This window comes from Mesoplodon bidens (assembly GCF_964165515.1).
Source record: "Mesoplodon bidens genome assembly, chromosome: 2".
NCBI lineage: Eukaryota > Metazoa > Chordata > Mammalia > Artiodactyla > Ziphiidae > Mesoplodon > Mesoplodon bidens.
The window spans coordinates 108518140-108543124 of record NC_138177.1 but is presented as its reverse complement, the minus strand read 5'-3'; positions in this window follow the sequence as shown (position 1 = coordinate 108543124).

The window sequence follows — 24985 nt, the reverse complement described above, 5'->3', positions numbered from 1 at the left end:
CAGAGCAGGCAGCCGCAGGGGCTGAACTCCTTGGAGCTCCAGGACTGTGTCACTGACTCTTCTCCAGAGGATGTCTTCTAGCTACTCAGTTATCCCATTGAGTAAGGGCTTCTTTCCCCATCTCCTTCTCCTCCACTCTTTTTTCAGTTTCATAAATGTGTTCTTTCTAGTCTTAAAAAACAGTCATGGCCTGTCCCCAGCACTGCTCCCGCGGGGCATCGTGGAATACCTGTGTAAACATGAACGTGCTAGCTGTCTTTTCACTCAAAAAGAAGTATCCTGCTTCCCGCGGTGGCTAACGGAAGCACACGGAAGCCACGATGATGTTTCAGTAGTGATAAAAATCAAACATTTTCTGCAGCCATTATAGTCTAAAATGTTAATGCAGTTTACTTTTTAAAATGTGATCGATAGATGCGGGGGAAGTGCCCATAAATTACTAAAGGCAAAAAAAAATGTTCTATTAACACATGGTGGATTTTGCAGTATTTGTCAGTCAGTGTTTTACTGGGGGGACAATTTTTAATTTGCTGAAATCTTGAGGGTTTTCTGGTTTGCTTTAAATACCTGTCTTTGTCTTTCTCTCTTCAAGAGGAATATTTTTAACATGAGTCATTTAGGAAATGTAATTCTAATGCAGTATAGCTATAGGTTTCAATTAACGTTCTACCTTTCTGACAGCCTTTACATTGCATGTTTTATGAAATCATTAACTATTGTCGTGTTTCTATTATGATACTATTAGGAAATAAAGAGACTTATGTAAATGGAGATGTAAAAGAAATGTATGACAGTTACTCGGAGCAACATCTGTGCACTATCATACATGCTCACACTAATTTTCTAAAGATTGTTCCATTCATTATAGAGCATTGTTAGTTGCAGTGGCACAACCCTTATTTCCATGCATTTAGGGAATGAGGCAGAGAGTGGGTAAATGAGAGCCTAATCAATACCACTTTTCATTTTGCATCTAATGTGCTGCCTTTCCCTTTCTTTTACTCATGCACAAATCCAAAAAAGATCCTGACGTTACAGTCATAAAGTGTAATTCTTCTGCAGAAACACAGACAATAATGCTTTCTGTATTCAGGCGTATTGCATATTCTAATGGCATTTGGCTAAATTGAGTATGGATTTAACATCAAAGGCTTCATGAATTTTTCAAATGAGATATTAAAGTCAATATTTCAAGTGAAAGATATTTCAATTTAGTTGCATACACAACAATAAAAAACTTCTACAAGGTGGAGGTACTAGTGGCTGTAGCAGTATTAGTTCATTCAAGAAATTATTAGTTTATAAGAAAATCAAACACAAGGTTGTGATATGGCAATGACTCTGAATAAATTAGACTAACTGATATGCACTAGTGTACTTTATCTCTTGCAGGCTGAAGCAGTACACTTGCCATGGGCATGTTCAGGGCTCCTGGCTGATTTTTTCCTAAACTCTGTTGATTAGTGTGAAGATTTGCATTGTCACTTCATAAATCTCCTTATTTTCATTTATACGTGTGGACGATTTAGAATATGTGAAAAAAAAAGCTGTTTTTCACCTTGCTTTTAAACGGATCTTAGTTCAAGGTGTCAATCCCTGCAGTGGTTCTCCACCGTGATGCTGAATGTCACTTTCCAGGCAGGCTGGAGGATGCTCAGATTCAGCGTGTGTGTGTAGGGCTGTGGCTTGCTGACCGCTGTCCACACCATGGCAGGGCGCCAATACCTTCAAACAACATATGCCAGCTTGTATTTCTAGAGCACCTTTCCATGGAAGAACTCGAAGCTCATCCACACACTTTATCTCATCCACCTAACCAAATCCCCAATGAGAAAAGGAACAGCAGAGAATGTCATCATCCCCATTTCACAGATGGGCAAATGTAAGCAAAAAACATGAAAATGACTTGCTTTCCTACTGATCTGTGGCTTTGGGGAGAATGCTTTAACAGAGAGGTCAGCACTAAAACTGGGATTGGAACTACATCTCCTGATTTCCAGACCAAAGTTCTAAACATTGAACAGACATCCATCCTCTTCGACCATGATGACAGCAGGTTGGTCTGTTTGAATTTGCATTGTCTGCTTGGCTTTGCTCTATAGGCACATAGAAAGGCGTTAGCCTGAATTTTCTGCATAGTAGTCCCCATCGTCCTTCTTTGTTTTGACTCTTGCAAACTTACAGTGCCTTTTACTCAGTATTTTCAAGCCCTTTGTCAGATTAATTATGGATTAACTCTAAACCTCAGATAAACCTTCTATTCACAGACACTTTAGGATAAAGAGTAAAGCAACTCACACACCCACCATTCTAGAAGAAATGACCATTTCTGGGTGATGACAAGCAGTCCACCCAGCTGAACTGTATGTAAAAAATCCCTTCCTAGAGTTGATAGCTAAGATAAGACACTGAACAATGCATGTGCACTCAGCTCTGCTTCTGCTTGTTAACCCGTCTGCTGCCAGTGCATTATTTAAACCAGCCTCATTGCCAGAATCCCTCATTTTATGGAGGTCTCTTAGAAGAGATTTTAAAGACCCAACAACCCTGAGATGCGTGAAGATTTCATTTTGTAATTTGAAGAATGATTGTCCATCTTTAGAACAGGAAAAATCCTAACTCCATAAATACTCTGTAATGAGGAAGATTGGAAGATACACACCCACCACAAATGCTTTTTTTTTTTTCACAAGAGAAAAATACTAGAGCCATCACTTCTTGCTGTTTCAAAGGACATAGAGTCCCCTAGGAGAGTGTTTTCCATTGGCCTAGTACACACTGTACCCACAAATTACTCACTTCACCTGTTCAATACAAACTCACATGCCAGGATTTATTTTGCAATTGGATTGCACAGAGCTATTTTTCAATGTATCTATACCCACCCTGATAGCAACAACAAAAAGCCCCCTGAACTGAAGATCGTTTCTTTGCTTCATTACATCTAGATGATCAGACTTATTTCAGCCTCAATTCTCAAACTTCCCTCCCTCTTTTTATTCCCCTTTCTTTTTAAGGGACCCTGTTATAGGGAGGAAAACAAACGGAAACAAAGCTACAATTCAATGCTCATTGTAAGGTTTTCAGTTATAACAGTGCTCCTGGGCATGACTATTACCTATTGGCTTCTTTGGAAAACTGTTGATCGTTTGATGTTTATCATTTCTTTATTGAAACTGTAAAAGGGAGCTTTGTGGAGAACTAAACTTGTCTCTAACCAAGGTCTGTATTAAAACTCAGCCCAGGCCATGAATGAAAGTGGAGGCTGTGGACTCAAACTATTCCCTCATCAGCCCCTGCCCACATCATAAAACCAAGAAGCTATTTGGCACAGGAAGGAAAGGGATGGGAAAACGCAAGAACCGAAAGCCAGGGCCGACCCCGTACCTAAAAGCCACGAATATAAACCCAGAAGCAAGTGTTAGCTTAGCTCTAGCAGGTGGCAAGGGGACCATCAGAGGTTTATGTGATGTTCAGTGTTCAGAGTCCTAAGAGAAAGTGCACATTTAAAAATTTCCACTGCACATCTGTGCATTGCTACATTTTTAAGGGCCTGCTAGGACTGGAATTACAGGAGCTTTGAAGCCCACAACTGAGTAGCTCTGGCAAGGCTGCATGGGGAAGGAAGGCTACTGAAAGTCATGGGCAAAAGGCAGACCCTGAGCCAAAGAGGAACATTAAAGAGGGTTCTGGTGGAGGAGACTGTCAGTTTTCTATATGGGAACTTGAAATGCAAAACTTGGCGGTGCCGCTGAACCTGAACAGCAGCTGTGAAATCAGCACTCACTCCCTAACCTGAATTAACTAACCAAACCCAGCTCACTCCTCTGCCTTCCCTCCACTACCCACCGCAACGCCCCTGGGTTATTTTTCATGACCAATCACCTTCTGCAGCAAAATAAATAAAGAGCAACAAAACCAGAAATACTAAAGGTCAAGGTTTCCCCACAGGACCCAATGCACTTGAGATTTATCCATGGAGGAAAAAACACACATTTCGTACCTTTCGTCTTTTCATCTTTGTGGTGCGTAGACTTAGTGAAAAAGAGCAAGGCTACGTCCGTATCACCAATGTACTCAAATAGAAACCAAGAATTTTTAAATGACAACTTCTGAGATCTCAGCTTGAAAGAAAACTCAAAGGGAAGGGCTGCATGATGCAAAAGGACCACTGTGCTAGTAATTTTTTAAAATTCAGATTTGTGGCTAATTTCATACACAAGCACTTTTTGATCAAGCATAAGCATTAAATAAAATTGTACTGGTAAATTATACAAAGAAGTACAATAAGGGGTGTACACTAGCCAAAGCATGATTTGAAGCTCTTATTAACTGGTGATTATCTTCACTGAGCCACATTACCATTCCATTGCAGATGTTACTGACATTAAGATGTATGATGCAGAGGCTGGAGAGAAAGCCCATTTAAGACAGGTGAATACTTAATAGTAATTCAACATATGCAGCACAAAATGTCTTTCACAGGAGTTCAAGGATTTTCCCTTTTTTCTCCTTACAATTTTATGTGAATGTTTATAAATAAAATGAGAAATGAAACCCCATATGGTAGCCATTTGACTTGTTCAAGTTTAATGGCCATTACAAACTTTGCAATTTATCATTGTAGCCTTCTTTTTCATCTGGCTTTTTAAAAATTTATTTATTTTTAAAATCTTCCTCTTTTCTGAATTCTCATGGGAGATCCATATTTTAAGTATACACATAAAATTCATCTGTCTTAGAGCAGTTATCTTATAGTTTTTTGTTTGTTTGTTTTTTGGTTTTTTTTTTTTTTTTTTTTTTTTTTTTGTGGTACGCGGGTCTCTCACTGTTGTGGCCTCTCCTGTTGCGGAGCACAGGCTCCGGACGCGCAGGCTCAGCGTCCGTGGCTCACGGGCCCAGTCGCTCCGCGGCATGTGGGATCTTCCCGGATCGGGGCATGAACCCGTGTCCCCTGCATCGGCAGGCGGACTCCCAACCACTGTGCCACCAGGGAAGCCCTATCTTTTAGTTTTGATAACTCTACATCCGATGTAATAGTTAACTGACTGTCCACTTGATGTAGCACCTGTAGAACACCTTCACCTGCTCAGTATTACAGAAGGACCCACTGCCTTTGTCCCCCTTATACCCCTACCCCTTGCTATGTAGCACAAAGTAGACAGAGAAATCGATCTAATCTCTGCATTTCTAGGTGCAACAGAACAGCCAATAGATTATTAGGGATGCTTTTCTCAAGTTCTCTCCTTTCTCTTTTAGGAAAGAGAACCTAGATATTTCAGTAAGAAGTAAAGAGATTAAAAGTAAAGAGATTTGTGAGGAAGCAAATCAACACAACTGGAAAATTTTGAGTATGACTCAGGCCATCTAGTCAATCTCCCTCTCACTGTCTTCCACATATGAATACCAATTGATTACTAATTTTATATACAGGTTATACTCACACAGACCCTAAGTAGTTAAACAACTGCAAAAGCAACAAAGATTTCCTCCGCATATCTATCCTCCTTTCTGGACAGTTTTGATTTTAAATGTACAACTGTCTCTGATAACGTGTGTCACACTGCAGTTGGTCAGAGTCTCTCTCTTCCAAATCCAACCTAAATAACGTTCCCCCAAACCCAGCTTCTTCTCCATACATTTTATTCTCTGAACCTTTTCAGTCCTGTGTTTCACAAACCCTTAATCTTCCTCTCTGCAGGCTTGGTTGAAAATAAAATATTAAAAGTCAATAATGTCAAACTATATGCCATAACCCAGCTGATAGTTCTTTTTCAACAATTTCCTCTACCCAAAGGAGCAAGTAATGGGAGATCCAACACATGCAACAGGGCCAGTGGGAAGTATATTTGTCCGAGGAGTTTTTTTCTAATCACACAACATAAGCATCTACTGATTCTGCATAAGCATAACTCTGATCCTATAAATATACACATATGTGTATTCATAGTTTTCCTTTCCATATTTGGAAATATATGTGTGTTGCTAGTTATTGTTGTATATAAACAGAAATTCTACTCTCTTTAGGGGAATCTATATTATAAAATACCTTGCATATTCAAACATGGACTTTCCAGTATTTCTCTTTATTCCATCAGACAAAATAGAGAGCAAAGAGTGACTTCTCTTCAGGTCAAGGAAAATGTGTCCCAGGAAGTCTGAGTTGCCTTGAGTCAAAGATTTTCAGACTGTGCTCATGGAAGCTGTTAGCTTCTACCAAGGTTTCCAAGGAGAAAAAACTTGGGGAAGACAAGATGTGGAGGTTGAGTTTGAAGGAGGTTCTGTCCTTCAACTTCCTTCCTTAGCCAGAGCAATTCTACTTTTATTGATTTCACATAAAAGAAATGTGTGAAAGATTTTGCCTATAGACAGGTCTCCTCTACTCAAAGGCAGAGTATTAGTCTTGTTCTAGGGAGAATGGTACTGGGGAAGCGAAGGCTGACCCCATGCACCCAAAGGGAAAGGAGACCGAACCATCTTTCTTATGTAGTTGTAATATTCAGCAAATTCCCCTAGTTTTAATATTCAGCAAATTCCTCTATCTTGGATAATGATCCTGCCAGGTTCTCTTCAAATACTAGGCCCAACTTAACTTTGTCTCTTTCTAGGCCACTTAGAAGTACACCTAGAAGCTGTACTCAAAGTCTTTCAGCAGACCTCATCCTTGGACTTCTCAGGAATAGAAATGAATATATAAATAATCTATGTTTATTTTACTTCCAAAAGGACAGAGTACCTAGTGGATGACATCTAATTTGTTTTTAAAGTCAGTGACCTGAGATGTAATCTAAACATCCTTGCAAAAATATCACTAAACAATGACCCTTAACCCAAATTGTTAAACGTTGTGTGTTCAAGATCCACTTTATTCATAAGTGCTCCCACCATCAGGGTTAAACATGCATTTTACATTTGTGGCAAGGGAAAGCCATGACATACTTTATAAGCTCCTTTCCTGCTGGACAGCCTATTAGATAGTAATATAAACATAACTGGGATCAAATGAACACAAGACACCAAACTTATGGTAAATACTTTCTAAAAGCAAGTGTCATTTCATACTGTCCGGTCCATCAATATTTCAGTTTACATTTTGCCTTCTTCACTGGAGAGTTGTTAAACTAATTACCTCAAATTCTGAAAGTGCAGGTAAAAGAAACAATAAAAACATAGAATAATAGTAATGAGGATTAAACGATAATAATAAATGTGCTCTCACTTTGTCAGAATCTGATAAATTTCCATTTTGCAAAAGATTTCTCACTTCCTACATCTCTGTAGAACAGGTGGTATGTTCCAGTGTAATTAGAGTTCATGTTTGACTGTTGATTCATCACTGTTTCAGACCCCAGTGGCAGGAAAAGGTGCACACACAAGTTTGGAGCTACCAGGCACCAGTTAGTCCTTCACTTAAACTGATATGCAATCTATTAAGTTCCACACTTGAAATTGCATCAAAAGTACAGAAACAAAACACTGCCAATGGGTTACCAAACTGTGCATGTTCAACAAAATGCTCCCTTTGGTTCTATATTTGAGAAGGTCTGTTGTCTCATTTCTTAACAAAGGAAGACAAAGGTCTGGTGGAACATTAAGGACACACAGTGCTTCCCTTGTGAAAGTGATTACATGGTACAGGAGGGGCTCTTTGTCACCAGGTTGCTGTATCACCACCAAAGAACGCTCTTGTAGAATAGTGTGGTGCTTAAAATACAGTAATTACTGTTACAGTGTGTGCACAGGAAAGTAAGAACCATATCTAGAGCTATACGTGGTACTGAGAGTCAAGAAACAGCTGTAATTTTGCTTTAAATATGTTTATGAGCATTCTGAATGGTTTTAGCTTGCTGTGAAGCATATGATTTTAATTTTCTTTATGGATATAAGGGGGGCCATGAAATGCTGACTTTTGATACAATAATCTTTCAGGTTTCAGAGAAACTATAGGAGACCAATCAGTCCTCATGCCTGCCCTCTTAAATCTCAACTTATAAATTTCTCAGTGGTAGATGTAAGTTAAAAAAAATTATACTGCACACTGTATAGTAAGTCTTATATCCCTGATTTGAATGTACGCTTTCAGTTGACTACTTAGGCTTGGGAAATCAAAGAAAACCTGTAAATGGAGGCACATATCTTATTTACCAAATCGTGACTCCTTCCTTTGAAACAGAAGAAACAGAGTATTCCAAAGGAAAATTCAATATCCTTATTTACCATATACAAAACTCAAGGAATAGTTGTTTTCATATTGAAACTCATATTTAAACACACTTCAAAGCAAGTGCTAAATTGGTCACTTCTTAGGAACTGCTAAAGCAGATTTGCTTACAATTCAAAAAAGAAAAACATTTGAATTGCCTCTAGTTATTGTAAGTTAATTGTGCCTACTTTGGTTTTGTTTCATTTAAAAGAACACATACCAGAGCAGTTAGTAGTTGAAAGATTAGTGGTGGAGAAGAAGTGGATCCTACAAAAAATGATGAACTTAATGAAAAAGAAATGATGTTATTTCCCTCAAATGATTTCTATTGTGAGAACCTTATAAATACCCATTTGACTAACACTAGAGAAAATAAACCTTGATACACAAGCATTACTAGCTAAGGTGTGGACTCAGGCAGGCAATTCATCTGCTCTTTAAAAACATTTTACTGCATTATAATTTTTTAGCAACATGTCTTATTTCTGTCATAAAGGTACAAAGTTACTTCTCAAATTAAAAAAATACATCTGTCAATCAAATATCCCTACCAGCTTCTGTTCACATCAAGACAGTATAATAAATGACACACTGAAAGCCCAGGAATATGTTGACAATTAAGTCCCAAGTAGCTGATAGCCAATCTGTTATGATTTTTTAAAAAAAGCCTTGTGATATATAACCATTGTATGACAGGGGCAACTAGGTCTTATGCTCCCTGGATGACAACATAGTGACTACAAGGCTAGGTTAACCAAACTGCATTTTATTTTTCTCCTGGAACATAACTGGATTACATTTCCAAACTTTCCTTCAAACTAGCTGGAGTCATGGGACTGAGTTCTGGCCAATAAAATATGGTTGAAGTTACATGTGCAACTTCAGGCTTTCTCATTCTTTCTCATCTCCCACACACTGGAGGAGATGGCAGAGTGATGTGGCAGAGCAACACTGGTTCTGAAGGACTGTGTGGAGCCAAGTCATGAGGAAGAAATCTGCTTTTATTAGGTAAAATCCCTGAGATTTTGACTAATGCAAGCAGGGACATTGTTGTATCTCCCACTTATTAGAAATCCCAGCTTTTTTAAAGACCCCTCAGAGAAGTAGTGAGTATATTTGTTTGAAAGCCTGTATTTATACCTCACTCCAGGCACCGTATGGAGTTGAAAGATGCAGGCTCTTCCTTCATAATTCTTAAAGTCCAAGGGTGGGGGGGAAATGTTTGTGGGATTACAAAATAGCCTGATAGAAGGATATACTGTATAGGGTGTTAAGTATGCACATAGAAAATGCTTCTAACACAGGCTAAAGGGGTAATTGAAGACTCTACAATGGTGGTTATAATTCAAATGAAAGGGTTAGTAGGCTGGGCCACATGAATAATGGAGCCATGAGCAAAGGTGGAGGGGCCTAAGCATTTAATACCTGACTCTGTGCCATGCTGAGGGCCTGATTGCTCAAGGAATTCAGTGTCTAGTGGAATTATAACACATCAGAGTCATACCATAGGTTCCATCAAATCAGCTTCATCACAGAAATACCTATTTCACTACATTTAAACACATAAAATCTCTCCAGAAAAAATTAAAATGAAAAGTACAGCCACACACACAAAAAAAGAAATAGTCCAAAAGAAGGTCATACAGATTTTCCTGAATGTGATGTCTGGTCAATTCCCTGAAAGGGATGAAGATGAGGCAGGCTTGTTAGTCTTCAGTTCTAGAAGAAACACTTTTATAGCCTACCTATATGACATTCAATAGTTTTATGTTTTCTGAGAATATTATTAGAATTATTTCTGTGCTGTTAAAATTCAGACTAATATATGTGTACAATTATATATAGATATTGCTGAAAAATTTTCTGTTGTATTACTTTTTGAATCCCATATGTGTCAAGTTCAGATATAGTAATTATTAATATAAGTGTGCTATATTCTCTAATGTAATGGGATTTTTTTGTTTATTTACTTATTTTTGGTTTGGAAAGGGGATGCTAGTTTTCATCTATGCATACTTTTTTGACCAGAAGGCAAGAGGAAACAAAGTGGTACAGTTCTATTCTGGGTTTGAAGAAAATGGTTTAGAGAAAGGATCTATTAAAAACACTGAGAACTGGAGTTTCTCTGAATCAGAGAAATATACAGAAGGAGGGCATTTAAAAAATTAACAAAACTCTCTGTATTAAGAATGCCGGCAGATGAAAGTAGTCAAGGTAACATAAATAAGCAGACATTACGTTACAAGACATTAGTCACCAGCTTTAGGAAATATACCAGCTTCAGGCAAAAGCAACCAACAAAATGCACTCCAGCCAATGCTATGCTGGATATGTGCCAAATCTTTCATAAAATTTTGGACATCATGGAAAATAGAAGAGAAGACAACACCACCCCAGGAGATAATTGTATGAATGCTATATCAACCCCAAGACACCTGCAGTGTTTCTCATCTAAATCTTTACTTAAAATAGAAAGGCCTAGATTTTTCTGATCATGTAGTAAGGCTTATATATTATTTTAAGTAACAGAAAGACCACATTTCTATAAAAACATAAAAGAAGGGTTTCTTAATGTGAAGAATGTATTTAGGAATCTCAGTCTGGACCTTGCTACATTGGATTTTAAGGCTCTGAAAGCAGAGGCATTGTGGTAGAATGGAACATGTACTTGTCAAATACCTTTTTCTACAAACAGCGGGTAATATAAGAATAGAAAAGCAAAAGATCTGATTAGACTTAAGACCAAGGTTAGGTCCTTTGGACTCCAAAAGGAACAGAAATACAAGGCTGTGTGCTGAGCTGAAGCTGTACACCTACTGGCTTTCAGGTCTGGAGGCAGCAACGGAGATTGTGAGTACAGCTGTGGTGTGTAAGTGGGAATTAAAGTGCTTCAAATGAGATTGGGGTTTGGGGGTGAGGGGATGGAAGACGCTGTGAGAAGAGAAATGAGATCTTGGCTTACTGGTTGATGGTAGAATGTAAAACTTGCTAGTATGCTCTATAAAGATGGCTTAAAATAAAACATAACAACATAGCATAGCACAGTGTAACATAACAAGCAAAAATATATTGCTAACTACCATAGTCAGGTATTGAATCAAGCCATCCATTGGCTCAATGAATGCATCTATGAGACCTCCAGCAGCACTGTAGAGCATAAAACCAAAAATAGCATGAGAAGACATCAATCTGGAAAGGGATAGAAGTGGCAGTCATGAAAAAAACAGGGAGGAATACAGATAGAGAAAGAAAAAATTAAAACACAGCAACAAAAACAATAACAAAAGCTCTCTCTCAAAATGAGTTATTAGGGCCTCCCTGGTGGTGCAGTGGTTGAGAGTCCGCCTGCCGAGGCAGGGGATACGGGTTCGTGCCCCGGTCCGGGAGGATCCCATATGCCGCGGAGCGGCTGGGCCCGTGAGCCATGGCCGCTGAGCCTGCGCATCCGGAGCCTGTGCTCCGCAAGGGGAGAGGCCACAACAGTGAGAGTCCCGCGTACCAAAAAAAAAAAAAAAAAAAAAAAATGAGTTATTAAACCAAAATTATAAAACTCATTAAGAGAGGACCTGCAAGATGGTGGAGAAGTAAGATATGGAGATCACCTTCCTCCCCACAAATACATCAAAAATACATCTACGTGTGGAACAACTCCTACAGAACACCTACTGAACCCTGGCAGAAGACCTCAGACTTCCTAAAAGGCATGAAACTACCCACATACCTAGGTAGGGCAAAAGAAAAAACAAAGACAAAAGAATAGGGATGGGACCTGCACCTCTGGGAGGGAGCTGTGAAGGAGGAAAAGTTTCCACACACTAGGAAGCCCCTTCACTGGTGGAGACGGGGGGTGAGTGGTAGGGGGAAGCTTCGGAGCCATGGAGGACAACGCAGCAACAGGGGTGCAGAGGGCAAAGCAGAGAGATTCCCGCACAGAGGATTGGTGCCAACCAGCACTCACCAAGCTGAGAGGCTTGTCTGCTCACCCACCAGGGTGGGTGGGGGTTGGGAGATGAGGCACAGGCTTCAGAGGTCAGATCCCAGGGAGAGGACTAGGGTTGGCTGCATGAACACAGCCTGAAGAGGGCTAGTGCACCACAGCCAACTTGGAGGGAATTTGGGAAAAAAGCCTGGACTTGCCTAAGAAGCAAGAGAACATTGTTTTGGGATACGCAAGGAGAGGGGATTCAGAGCACTGCCTAACTGAGCTCCAGAGATGGGCACAAGCTGCGGCTATCAGCACAGACATGAGAGACGGTCATGAAACACTAACACTGCTGCTGCAGCCACCAAGAATGCTGTGTGCAAGAACAGGTAACTAGCCACACCTCCCCTCCTGGGAGCCTGTGCAGTCTGCCATGGCCAGGGTCCCGTGATCCAGGGACAATTGCCCTGGGAGAACAGGCGGCGTGCCCCAGGCTGGTGCAACATCATGACGGGCTCTGCTGCCACAGGCTTGCCCTGCATTCCGTACCCCTCACTTACCCCGCCTGAGTGAGCCAGAGCTGCTTAATCAGCCGCTCCTTTAAACCCCTCCTGTCTGGGTGAAGAACAGACACCAGAGGATGACCTACATACAGAGGTGTGGCCAAATTCAAAGCTGAACACCAGGAGCTGTGCAAAAAAAGAAGAGAAAAGGAAATTTCACTGTGCAGCTTCAGGAGCAGCAGATTAAATCTCGACAATCAACTTGATGTACCCTGCAACTGTGGAATACCTGAATAGACAATGAAACATCCCAGAATTCAGGCAGTGGACTTTGGGAGCAACTATAGACTTAGGGTTTGCTGTATGCGACTGACTACTTTCTGATTTTTATGTTTATCTTAGTTTCGTTTTTAGCACTTCATTGGTGGATTTGTTTATTTGTTTGGTTGCTCTCTTCTATTTTTTTATTACTATTTATTTTTTATTTTAATAATATTGTTAAAATTTTTTTATTTTAAAACTTTATTTTATTTTTCATTCTTTCTTTTCTTTTCTCCCTTGTCTTCTGAAATGTGTAGCTGACAGGGTCTTGGTTCACCAGCTGGGTGTCAGCCTCTGAGGTGGGAGTGCCGAATTCAGGATATTTGACGACAAGAGACGTCCCAGTTCCATGTAATATCAATTGGCGAGAGCTCTCCCAGAGATTTCCGTCTCAACGTAAAGACCCAGCTCCACTCAATGACCAGCAAGCTTCACTGCTGAACACTTCATGCCAAACAACTAGCAAGAGAGGAACACAACCACACCAATTAGCAGAGAGTCTGGCTAAAATCATAATATATTCACAGGCATCCAAAAACACACCACCAGATGTGGTCCTGTCCACCAGAAACACAGGATTCAGCCTCATGCACCAAAACACAGGCACCAGTCCCCTCCACCAGGAAGCCTACATAACCCACTGAACCAATCTTACCCACAGGGGGAAGACACCAAAAACAACAGGAACAACAGACCTGCAGCCTGAGAAAAGGAGAATGCAAACACAGTAAGTTAAGCAAAATGAGAAGACAGAGAAATATACAGCAGATGAAGGAGCAAGGTAAAACCCAGCAGAGCAAACTAATGAAGAGGAAATAGGCAGTCTACCTGAAAAAGAATTCAGAATAATGATACTAAAGATGATCCAAAATCTTGGAAATAGAATGGAGAAATTACAAGAAATGTTTAACAAGGACCTAGAAGAACTAAAGAGCAAACAAACAATGATGAACAACACAATAAATGAAATTAAAAATTCTCTAGAAGGAATCAATAGCAGAATAACTGAGTCAGAAGAATGGATAAGTGACCTGGAAGACTAAATAGTGGAAATAACTACCACAGGGAAGAATAAAGAAAAAGGAATGAAAAGAATTGAGGACAGTCTCAGAGAATTCTAGGACAACAGTAAATGCACCAACATTTGAATTATAGGGGTCCCAGAAGAAGAAGAGAAAATGAAAGGGACTGAGAAAATATTTGAAGAGATTATAGTTGAAAACTTCCCAAATATGGGAAAAGAAAGAGTCAATCAATTCCAGGAAGCAGAGAGTCTCATACAGGATAAATCCAAGGATACACACAAAGACACATACTAATAAAACTATCAAAAATTAAATACAAAGAAAAAATGTTAAAAGCAGCAAGGGAAAAGCAACAAATAATATACAAGGGAATCCCCATATGGTTAACAGCTGATCTTTCAGCAGAAACTCTGCAAGCCAGAAGGGAGTGGCAGGACATATTTAAAGTGATGAAAGGGAAAAACCTACAACCAAGATTACTCTACCCAGCAAGGATCTCATTCAGATTCAAGAGAAATTAAAAACTTTACAAACAAGGAAAAGCTAAGAAAACTCAACACCACCAAACCAGCTTTACAACAAATGCTATAGTAACTTATCTAGGCAGGAAACACAAGAGAAGGAAAAGACCTACAATAATGAACCTCAAACAGTTAAGAAAATGGTAATAGGAACATACATATTGATAATTACCTTAAATGTAAATGGATTAACTGATCCAACCCAAAGACATAGACTGGCTGAATGGACACAAAAACAAGACCCGTATATATACTGTCTACAGGAGACCCACTTCAGACCTAGGGACACATACAGACTGAAAAAGAGGGGATGGAAAAAGATATTCCATGCAAATGGAAATCAGAAGAAAGCTGGAGAAGCAATTCTCATATCAGACAAAATACACTTTAAAATAAAGACTCCTACAAGAGACAAAGAAGGACACTACATAATGATCAAGGGATCAATCCAAGAAGAAAAAATTCTCTAGAGAAAAGGAGAAATTGTAAATATTTATACACCCAAAATGGGAGCACCTCAATATATAAGGGAAATGCTAACAGCCATAAAAGTGGAAATTGACAGTAACAAAATAATAGTAGGGTAATTTAACACCCCACTTTCGCTATGGACAGATCATCCAAAATTAAAATAAATAAGAAAACCAAAGCTTTAAATGACACATTAAACAAGATGGATTTAATTGATATTTACAGGACATTCCATCTAAAAACAACAGAATACACTTTCCCCTCAAGTGCTCATGGAACATTCTGCAGGATAGATCATATCTTGGGACACAAATCAAGCCTTGGTAAATTTAAGAAAATTGAAATCATATCAAGCATCTTTTCTGACCACAGAGCTATGAGACTAGATATCAATTACAGGAAAAAACTGCAAAAAATACAAACACATGGAGGCTAAACACTACATTACTAAATAACCAAGACATCACTGAATTAAAGAGGAAATCAAAAAGTACCTAGAAACAAATGACAATGAAAATACAATGAACCAAAACCTATGTGGTGCAGCAAAAGCAGTTCTAAGAGGGAAATTTATAGCAATAAAATCCTACCTCAAGAAACAAAAAAAATCTCAAATAAACAATCTAACCTTACACCTAAACTAATTAGAGAAAGAAGAACAAAAAACCCTCAAAGTTAGCAGAAGGAAAGAAATCATAAATATCAGATCAGAAATAAATGAAAAAGAAATGAAGGAAATCATAGCAAAGATCAATAAAACTAACAGCTGGTACTTTGAGAAGATAAACAAAATTGATAAACCTTTAGCCAGACTCATGAAGAAAAAAAGGCAGAACACTCAACTCAACAGAAATAGAAATGAAAAGAAGTAACAACTGACCCTGCAGAAATACAAAGGATCATGAGGGATTAGTACAAGCAACTATATGTCAAGAAAATGGACAACTTGGAAGAAATGGACAAATTCTTAGAAACACACAACCTTCTAAGACTGAACCAGGAAGAAACAGAAAATATAAACAGACCAATCACAAGCACTGAAATTGAAACTGTGGTTTAAAATCTTCCAACAAACAAAAGCCCAGGACCAGATGGCTTCACAGGTGAATTCTATCAAACATTTAGTGAAGAGTTATCACCTATCCTTCTCAAAACCTTCCAAAATATAGCAGAGGGAGGAACATACCTAAACTCATTCTACAAAGCCACCATCACCCTGATACCAAAAACCAACAAAGATGTTACAAAAAAAGAACACTACAGGCCAATATCACTGATGAACAGACATGCAAAAATCCTCAACAGTATACTTGCAAACAGGATACTTCCAACAGCACATTAAAAGGATCACATACCATGATCAAATGGGGTTTATTCCAGGGATGCAAGGATTCTTCAATATATGCAAATCAATCAATGTGGTACACTGTATTAAAAAATTGAAGGAGAAAGACCATATGATCATCTCAATAGATGCAGGAAAAGCTTTTGACAAAACTCAACACCCATTTATGATAAAAACTCTCAAGAAAGTAGGCATAGAGGGAACTTACCTCAACATAATAAAGGCCATATACGACAAACCCATAGCCAACATCATTTTCAATGGTGAAAAGCTGAAACCATTTCCACTAAGATCAGGAGCAAGACAAGGGTGCCCACTCTCAGCATTATTATTCAACATAGTTCTGGAAGTTTTAGCCACAGCAATCAGAGAAGAAAAAGAAATAAAAGGAATCCAAATTGGAAAAGAAGAAGTAAAACTGTCACTGTTTGCAGATGACAAGATACTATACATAGAGAATCCTAAAGATGCTACCAGAAAACTACTAGAGCTAATCAATGAATTTGGGAAAGTAGCAGGATACAAAATTAATGCACAGAAACCTCTTGCATTCCTATACACTAATGACGAAAAATCTGAAAGAGAAATTAAGGAAACACTTTCATTTACCACTGCAACAAAAAGAATAAAATACCTAGGAATAAACCTACCTAAGGTGACAAAAGACCTGTATGCAGAAATGTATAAGACACTGATGAAAGAAATTAAAGATGATACAAACAGATGGAGAGATATACCATGTTCTTGGATTGGAAGAGTCAACATTATGAAAATGACTATACTACCCAAATAAATCTACAGATTCAATGCAATCCCTATCAAAATAGCAATTTCACAGAACTAGAACAAAAAATTTCATAATTTGTATGGAAACACATAAGACCCTGAATAGCCAAAGCAATCTTGCGAAAGAAAAACGGAGCTAGAGGAATCAGGCTACCTGACTTTAGACTATACTACAAAGCTACAGTAATCAAGACAGTATGGTACTGTCAGAAAAACAGAACTATAGATCAATGGAACAGGATAGAAAGCCTAGAGATAAACCCATGCATTATGGTCACCTTATTTTTGATAAAGGAGGCAAGAGGATACATGGAGAAAAGACAGCCTCTTCAATAAGTGGTGCTGGGAAAACTGGACAGCTACATGTAAAAGAATGAAATTGGAACACTCCGTAACACCATAACACACTCCATAATACACAGAAATAAACTCAAAATGGATTAAAGACGTAAATGTAAGGCCAGACACTATAAAACTCTTAGAGGTAAACATAGCAGAACAGTCTATGACATAAATAACAGCAAGATCCTTTTTGACCCACCTCCTTTACAAATGGAAATAAAAACAAAAATAAACAAATGGTACTTAATGAAACTTAAAAGCTTTTGCACAACAAAGGAAACCATAAACAAGACGAAAAGACATCCCTCAGAATGGGAGAAAATATTTGCAAACAAAGCAACTTACAAAGGATCAAACTCCAAAATATACAAACAGCTCATGCAGCTTAATATCAAAAAAACAAACAACCCACTCCAAAAATGGGCAGAAGACCTAAATGGACTTTTCCCTAAAGAAGATATACAGATTGCCAACAAACACATGAAAGGATGCTCGACATCACTTATCGTTAGAGAAATGCAAATCAAAACTACAATGAGTTATTACCTCACACTAGTCAGAATGGCCATCATCAAAATATCTACAAACAATAAATGCTGGAGAGGGTGTGGAGAAAAGGGAACCCTCTTGCACTGTTGGTGGGAATGTAAATTGATACAGCCACTATGGAGAACAGTATGGAGGTTCCTTAAAAAATTAAAAATAAAACTACGATATGACCCAGCAATCCCACTACTGGGCATATACCCTGCGAAAACCATAATTCAAAAATAGACATTTACCACAGTATTCATTGCAACACTATTTACAATAGCCAGGACATGGAAGCAACCTAAGTGTCCATCAGCAGATGAATGGATAAAGAAGATGTAGCACATGTATACAATGGAATATTACTCAGCCATAAAAAGAAACAAAATTGAGTTTTTTTGTAGTGAGGTAATTAGACCTAGAGTCTGTCATACAGAGTGAAGTAAGTCAGAAAGAGAGAAATAAATACCATATGCTAACACATATATATGGAATCTAAAACAAACAAACAAACAAAAATGGTTCTGATGAACCTAGGGGCAGGACAGGAATAATGATGCAGACGTAGATAATGGACTTGAGGGCACGGGGATGGGGAAGGGTAAGCTTGGACAAAGTGAGAGAATGTCACTGACATATATACATTACAAAATGTAAAATAGATAGCTAGTCGGAAGCAGTCACATAGCACAGGGAGACCAGCTTGTTGCTTTATGACTACCTAGAGGGATGGGATAGGGAGGGTGGGAGGCAGATGCAAGAGGGAGGAGATATTGGGATATATGTATACATATAGCTGATTCAATTTTTTATACAGCGGAAACTAACACAACAATGTAAAGCAATTATACTCCAATAAAGATGTTAAAAAAAAACAAACTCATTAAGAAACAAAGTGAGAAGAAAGATAGGTAACAAAATAAATATGCATAATAATAACTATTTTAAAGGAATTAATTATATAGAGCAGACTGACAATAACCTTAATAACATGTATGTTATTTATTAAAAATAATCAAGAATTTATTTTTTTAAAGAGATAAAACAAAAACAGATGGATAGGGCTTCCGTGGTGGCACTGTGGTTAAGAATCCGCCTGCCAATGCAGGGGACACCTATTTGAGCCCTGGTGTGGGAAGATCCCACATTCTGCAGAGCAACTAAGCTCGTGCACCAGAACTGCTGAGCCTGTGCTATAGAGCCTGCAAGTCACAACTACTGAGCCCGTGTGCCACAACTGCTGAAGCCCGAGTGCCTAGAACCCATGCTCCACAACAAGAGAAGCCGCCACAGTGAGAATCCCATGTACCACAATGAAGAGTAGCCCCCACTCACCACAACTAGAGAAAGCCTGTGCACAGCAAGGAAGACCCAATGCAGCCAAAAATAAATAATTAAAATTTAAAAATTTTTAGAAAAGAAAAGACTTAAGAAAAAAAAACAGATGGATATGAAAAAGAATCAGTTGGAAGTCTGGGAAGGAAGAAAGATTTTTACAGAAAAAAAATTAATAGGATTATAAACCCCAGAATGAAAATAGTGGAAGAAACAATTAGAAAATTGGAAAACAGAAAAGAAATTTACCCTGAATGAAGCACAGAGAAACAAAAAGTATTTTTTAAATATAAAATATTAGATATAAGACATAAACAATAGATGACAAGATCTAATTTATGTCTACTAAATGCTGCAGAAAATGGAAATATCATGAAGAAGTATTATTTGAAGAATTAATAAGTATGAATTTTGCAAAAATTAAAGAAATACATGAACACTTACATCTGAGTATTTTCTCTGGGTATTGAGAAGGGTAAATAAAGATAAATCTAGCCAAAAGGTGAGTTATCAAACATGTAGGACATTGAAGATGTTAAAAAACAAAACAAAACAGACAAACAAAAAACAATAAAACCTAACAGGAAAAAAAAAAGAGACACTACCATGACAATTATACTGATAGTAAACTTGTCAGTAGTAAATAAATGTCAGAAAAGAGTGAACAAATATTTTAAAAGTGCTCGGGGAAATTTTCTGTCAATTTATCAGTTTTTACCTAGTTAAGCTATTTTTCAGGAAGGAAAGCAAAATGGAAGCGTTTTCAGATAAGCAAAAACAAAGGGAGTTTACTACTCACATACTTTCACTAAAAGATCTATTAAATAATATACTTCAGGAAATTGACAAATTAACGTATAAGGAAGTTGCCGAAATGAAGGAACAATGGTGAGACCAGAAATTGATAAAATATGTCAACAAATGTAATCAATGATTATCTTTGAGAACAATATTTGTGTGTCCACACATTTAAAACAAAGAAAATAAAAACAAGAAGTATTGTGTGTGTGTTGGGGGGAGGGAGAGAAGGTGTTCAATGGCTGCTGAAAACTTGATCAATCCAAAAGCTAACAAAAAAAAAAAAAGAAAACACAAACAGAAATCCAAAATAAGATTATAGAAATAGGCCCAAATATAACAGTATTCTCAATAAGTAAAAATGGAAGAGAGAGAATATCAGAATAGACTGAAAAAAACAATAGCACTGTATTGCTTACTAGACACAATCTAAAACAAAAATCACACAGAATGGTTAAAATAAAGAAGCTGGAAAATATCAGAAAAATACAGATTAACACAGAAGGTAGTCTTGTGAATAAAGGAAAAAATGGTGAAACCAGAAATCCAAATAAGCTGGTCTATGTATACATTTTTTAATCATAAGTATCTATGACAATGTGTTAAAATTTGATTAAGCTGATTGTTTTTTTTTTGTTTTATTGTCCTCTGGAACTTTCCTTATAGTAGTAATATCTCCTAATAAAAATATTGTTTAAAAAATTATATTGGATACAGGGAGCCAGGAGTTTTACAATAACTTCTCAGCTATGTCACTAATTTTGGCAACTTTATAGTCTTGAGGTAGTACATCTAGAAAATTAGAATTTTGGATTTTCAGTGGTTCATGTATCTGCTGCATCAATATCACTGTCACATATTAAAAAATACCTCTTGGATCAAAATCTTCAGATGGGGCCAAGTTTGATATAGGGCAGGCATGTCTATTCTTAAAGCCCACTCCCCACCCCCATGAAGGACATCTGGATTTGGAAACCATTAATAAAGAACCTCTCATTTCAAAGGAAACTGGCTATGATTTCTCATAATCTCAAAATCAAACTGTTAATAATCTTACTCTTCCTTTTATTGGGAAAAGATCCAAATAGTAAACCAAATTAAAGGCTAAAGACATTAGATTTATATGTATTAGAAACAAAGCAGAAGCAGAGAAAAATAATTATTTTTAGTAAATAATACTTCAAAAGCTTTCTATCACCTACCACACAGGTTCTTAACACAGACTTGATAGGAGTTCAGAGGCTCTACAGAACCCCCTAAAATGTGTGCAATTGTGTATTATGTGTGCATTTTCAGGAGGACAGGGTCATTAGTTTTCATTTAGTTACAAAGTTTTGTAATTCTAAACAGATTAGAAACCACTGATTTAAGAAAATGACCATAAGAAACTAAAAATACTAGAAAGAACCTTCCCCAAACCTTGTAGCATTTCAGTGTGATGCTAGAAGTCATGACTAAATGTTGCTTTGTGTGTAGGATTGAGGTCAGCACTAATTCATTAGGAGGTAGTGACTGAGGATCCAAGAGAGATAATTTACAATGACGTGCCCTGACACCTTGAAACACCATAAATGGAAAAGGGGATTCTTTAAGCTGGTACTGTGTAGAAAAGGATGGTCAAATAGGAGACCATTATAGGAGGTTAGAAACTGGGTTCCAGTCCTGCCTTGCCCTACAAGGAGGAGTGTGGGCAAGTCACCTGGCCTCTCCTCATCAAAATGTGAAGGTAGTGGCAGGTCACTTAAAAATGCCTTCCTGTTCTAGATTCCGTAATTCTACCAGAAACAATGTTCTCTCCTCCAAAACAGAAGAAAAACCAACATCACACCCCAAGTACACATCTAAATGCAATTCAGAAAATCTAATGAAGGATCAGAAATAGAAAAATCCAATTTTAGAAAAAAAATTAATTTTGCTAATCCAATAATCTGAACATCAATTCCATGAAAAATTAGCACAATACACTGTGCCTCTTTGAGCGAATAATTAAGTTTCAGCAAGCAGACAAAGGCCATTAGGATGACTAAAAGTTAGGGATGTGATTCTCCTTTCAAGGTGTTCTCATTTCTCTTGAAAGTTCAAAATTAACAAATTAGATAAGCTTGGGCAGGCTTCTATTCAACTGGCAGTCAGCCCAAACCACCATTTATCCTAGGAGTCCTACAGTCAAAGCACGATCATATGAGCTTATGCCCACTAGATCCTTCGAGTTATGACTGCATTAGTCTTTAGCTGACCCAAACTATTAGTATTTATTATTCCTAAAAGTCTATCTAGTTAATCCCCTGGTTTCCAAACTGTGTGCCAAGCCATCATGGAATACCTGAAGCAAATTCACAGGGCACAAAGATATTTTAAAATTTAAAGGGACACACATCCATATTTCTCAGACCTCCTTTGAACTGCTAGCATGGTTTCAACTTTAAGTCTTGCTACATTCCTTTCTATGAAATTGGATGTTTGCAAAGTTAGGTTTTTGATGATTGCTATGTAACACATAAGTGTAAACTAAGTAATACACAAAATTCATTGTGGAATAAGACATGAGGGAGGCAATATCCGACCTGATTCCAGAGTTTTAAAAGTTGTAAAGTATCCAACAGGTATGCATATTCCATTAGTAAGTAATTGTGGTTATTTAAGAATGAAATAAAAATATGATTTTGTGTTTCAATTTCTGTGTATTAGCTTTTTTTCCAAATGTTATGTTAGGACATAAATACTAAGTTATTTGGACTTGCCAACTTAATGAACAGAAAAATCACCGAGACACCAAAAGTCATGAGAAAGTTTGGGAAGCACTGGTTAAGTGTCAAGAGGGGTCCAAAGCTTGGATGGAAAACAAGCTTTACATTCGAAGTTGTAGGGCATATATTTGTTCTTGGATTATACAATATAATAGGAGGGGAAGAAGAGGAGGGGAAAGAGGAGAAGAAGGAGGAGGAGAAGCATTAGAAGAAGAAAAAGAGGAAATAGTAGTGGTGGTAATATTAGTAAAAATAGTATTAACTGAGTTCTTACTACGTGACAGGTATTATGCTAAGCACCTTATCTAACTTAATTTCTTTCAGTCTCATAACTGTTCATCCAGCCTGTATGCTCTCATAGGTGTTGAATATCCTCTGCTCTGGTTAGTAAACAGCTGTTAGTTCAGTCCTTCAAGGGCTCCCCCACTTCTCTGGCAGTCCCAGCCCCTTCCCCAGGTACCCCCCTGGACTACCTATAATACAGCAATTAAAGTAGCCAGAGAGGGAGTCCCCAGAACCCTGCTCCAGCCCTTTGACTGGCATTGCTATGATTGATCAAGTCCTGGGCTTCTTAATTGTTAATTAAATATTTAGCATTCAGTTAAGTTGATTCTTCATGGGAATACTATGAGGAAGGTGCTTTTACTCTCAGATTTAGTTGTTGATCTTGATTCCAGGTCTATGTGACTCCCAAGTCTGGGTTCTCCACCACCATATGTAGGTAACTAAGCACCATCTAGTTAGAACTTCCACACATTTCTATCACATGTTTGACCAATAGGCCTAAGCCTATTCCAGTATCTGGAACACCTTGGACCTGCAGTCACTTCACATTCCTCTTGATTTGAGGAGCAATCTTAAACATAAGGGACTCTTTCTAAGGAAGTTCTTCATTAGCTGACATCAACTTTCCAACTTGCAAGCACACTTTCTAATATTCTATAGTAGAATTTTAAAAATCAATAAACATCATCTATTCTGCAAGAGGCAAATCACAATGGTTTAAATCCCACAGTGTCTTGCTTTTCAATAGTGAATGGAAAGAATCATCTTAGCAGGCTTGGATGGCAGGAGCAGCTTCCACAGTTGGCTATACCTTTCCCAAGTGATGCTGGCAGAATGACCCTCTCCTGGTCCCAGGGTACCTACACACTCTCAGGGCACTCTCAATGTTACTAGAAGGAACCTGGGAGTTTCCTTTCTGAGTTGACATAGGAGTATAACTTTTCCAGAATACAGCATATCTACTGATAGCAAATCACATCAAGAGAATTGCTTCCTCTCCTTGCAGAATGAGGTTTGGATCCCAATCCCTTTGAGATTGGTGGGAAGAGTTGTCAAGAGCAATTCCTCTATTTTTAAATCAGCTATACTTCAATAGAAAAGGGCAATTATTTTTAACCAAGGAAGGGTGAAATTCCACCCCAACCACAGAGTCCTTTTCCTGTTGACTATAGGACATGGTTTCCTCCCTCTCCTAGTCTACGATTTCTTCAGACTGACCCCACAGTGTGCTCCTGTTGAGAGATACCATGAGATTCTTGATGGAACAAAAGCAGCTGCTGCCCTCCTTCCCAGAGGAAGGTCTTCACTCTTCTATTTGTATCTGTTCTCACCTATCATGAGGTCACCCTTCCACTCCCCTAATATAAATCTGAATTATCCATTAAACTGAAGTGATTATAAAATGATCACAGTAAAACAAATGTCATCAGGCTTCATTTTGTGTGAATAAGCAACTTTCTGGAAACAAAATGCCCTTCACTTTTCCAGGCACTATTAAGTACATTTCCTTTTTCAGGGCTCTGATCAGCATCCTTAAAGGGCAAATTCATCTCCTATGGGTAATGATTTGCTCCCACTGAATAGTTTAATTTACTCTAGCTCACCAAAGGTTCAGGTCCAGTGTAATTAGAATACTATCAACTGGGTATAGCAAGGACAGTCATTTTTGTCTTTACTCTGACCTAATTTTACAAGTTCTCAGGGTAAGTTTTCAAAACTCCAGGTATTCAGAGCCAGATATTCAGAGTGGATCTGCTTGATGCAATTAGAGAAGAGCTCCCTCCCTAGGCTGAGAAAATTGGAGGGTAGATTAGTTGTTTGGTAGAAAATTTAGTGTCTAAAGGTAGAAA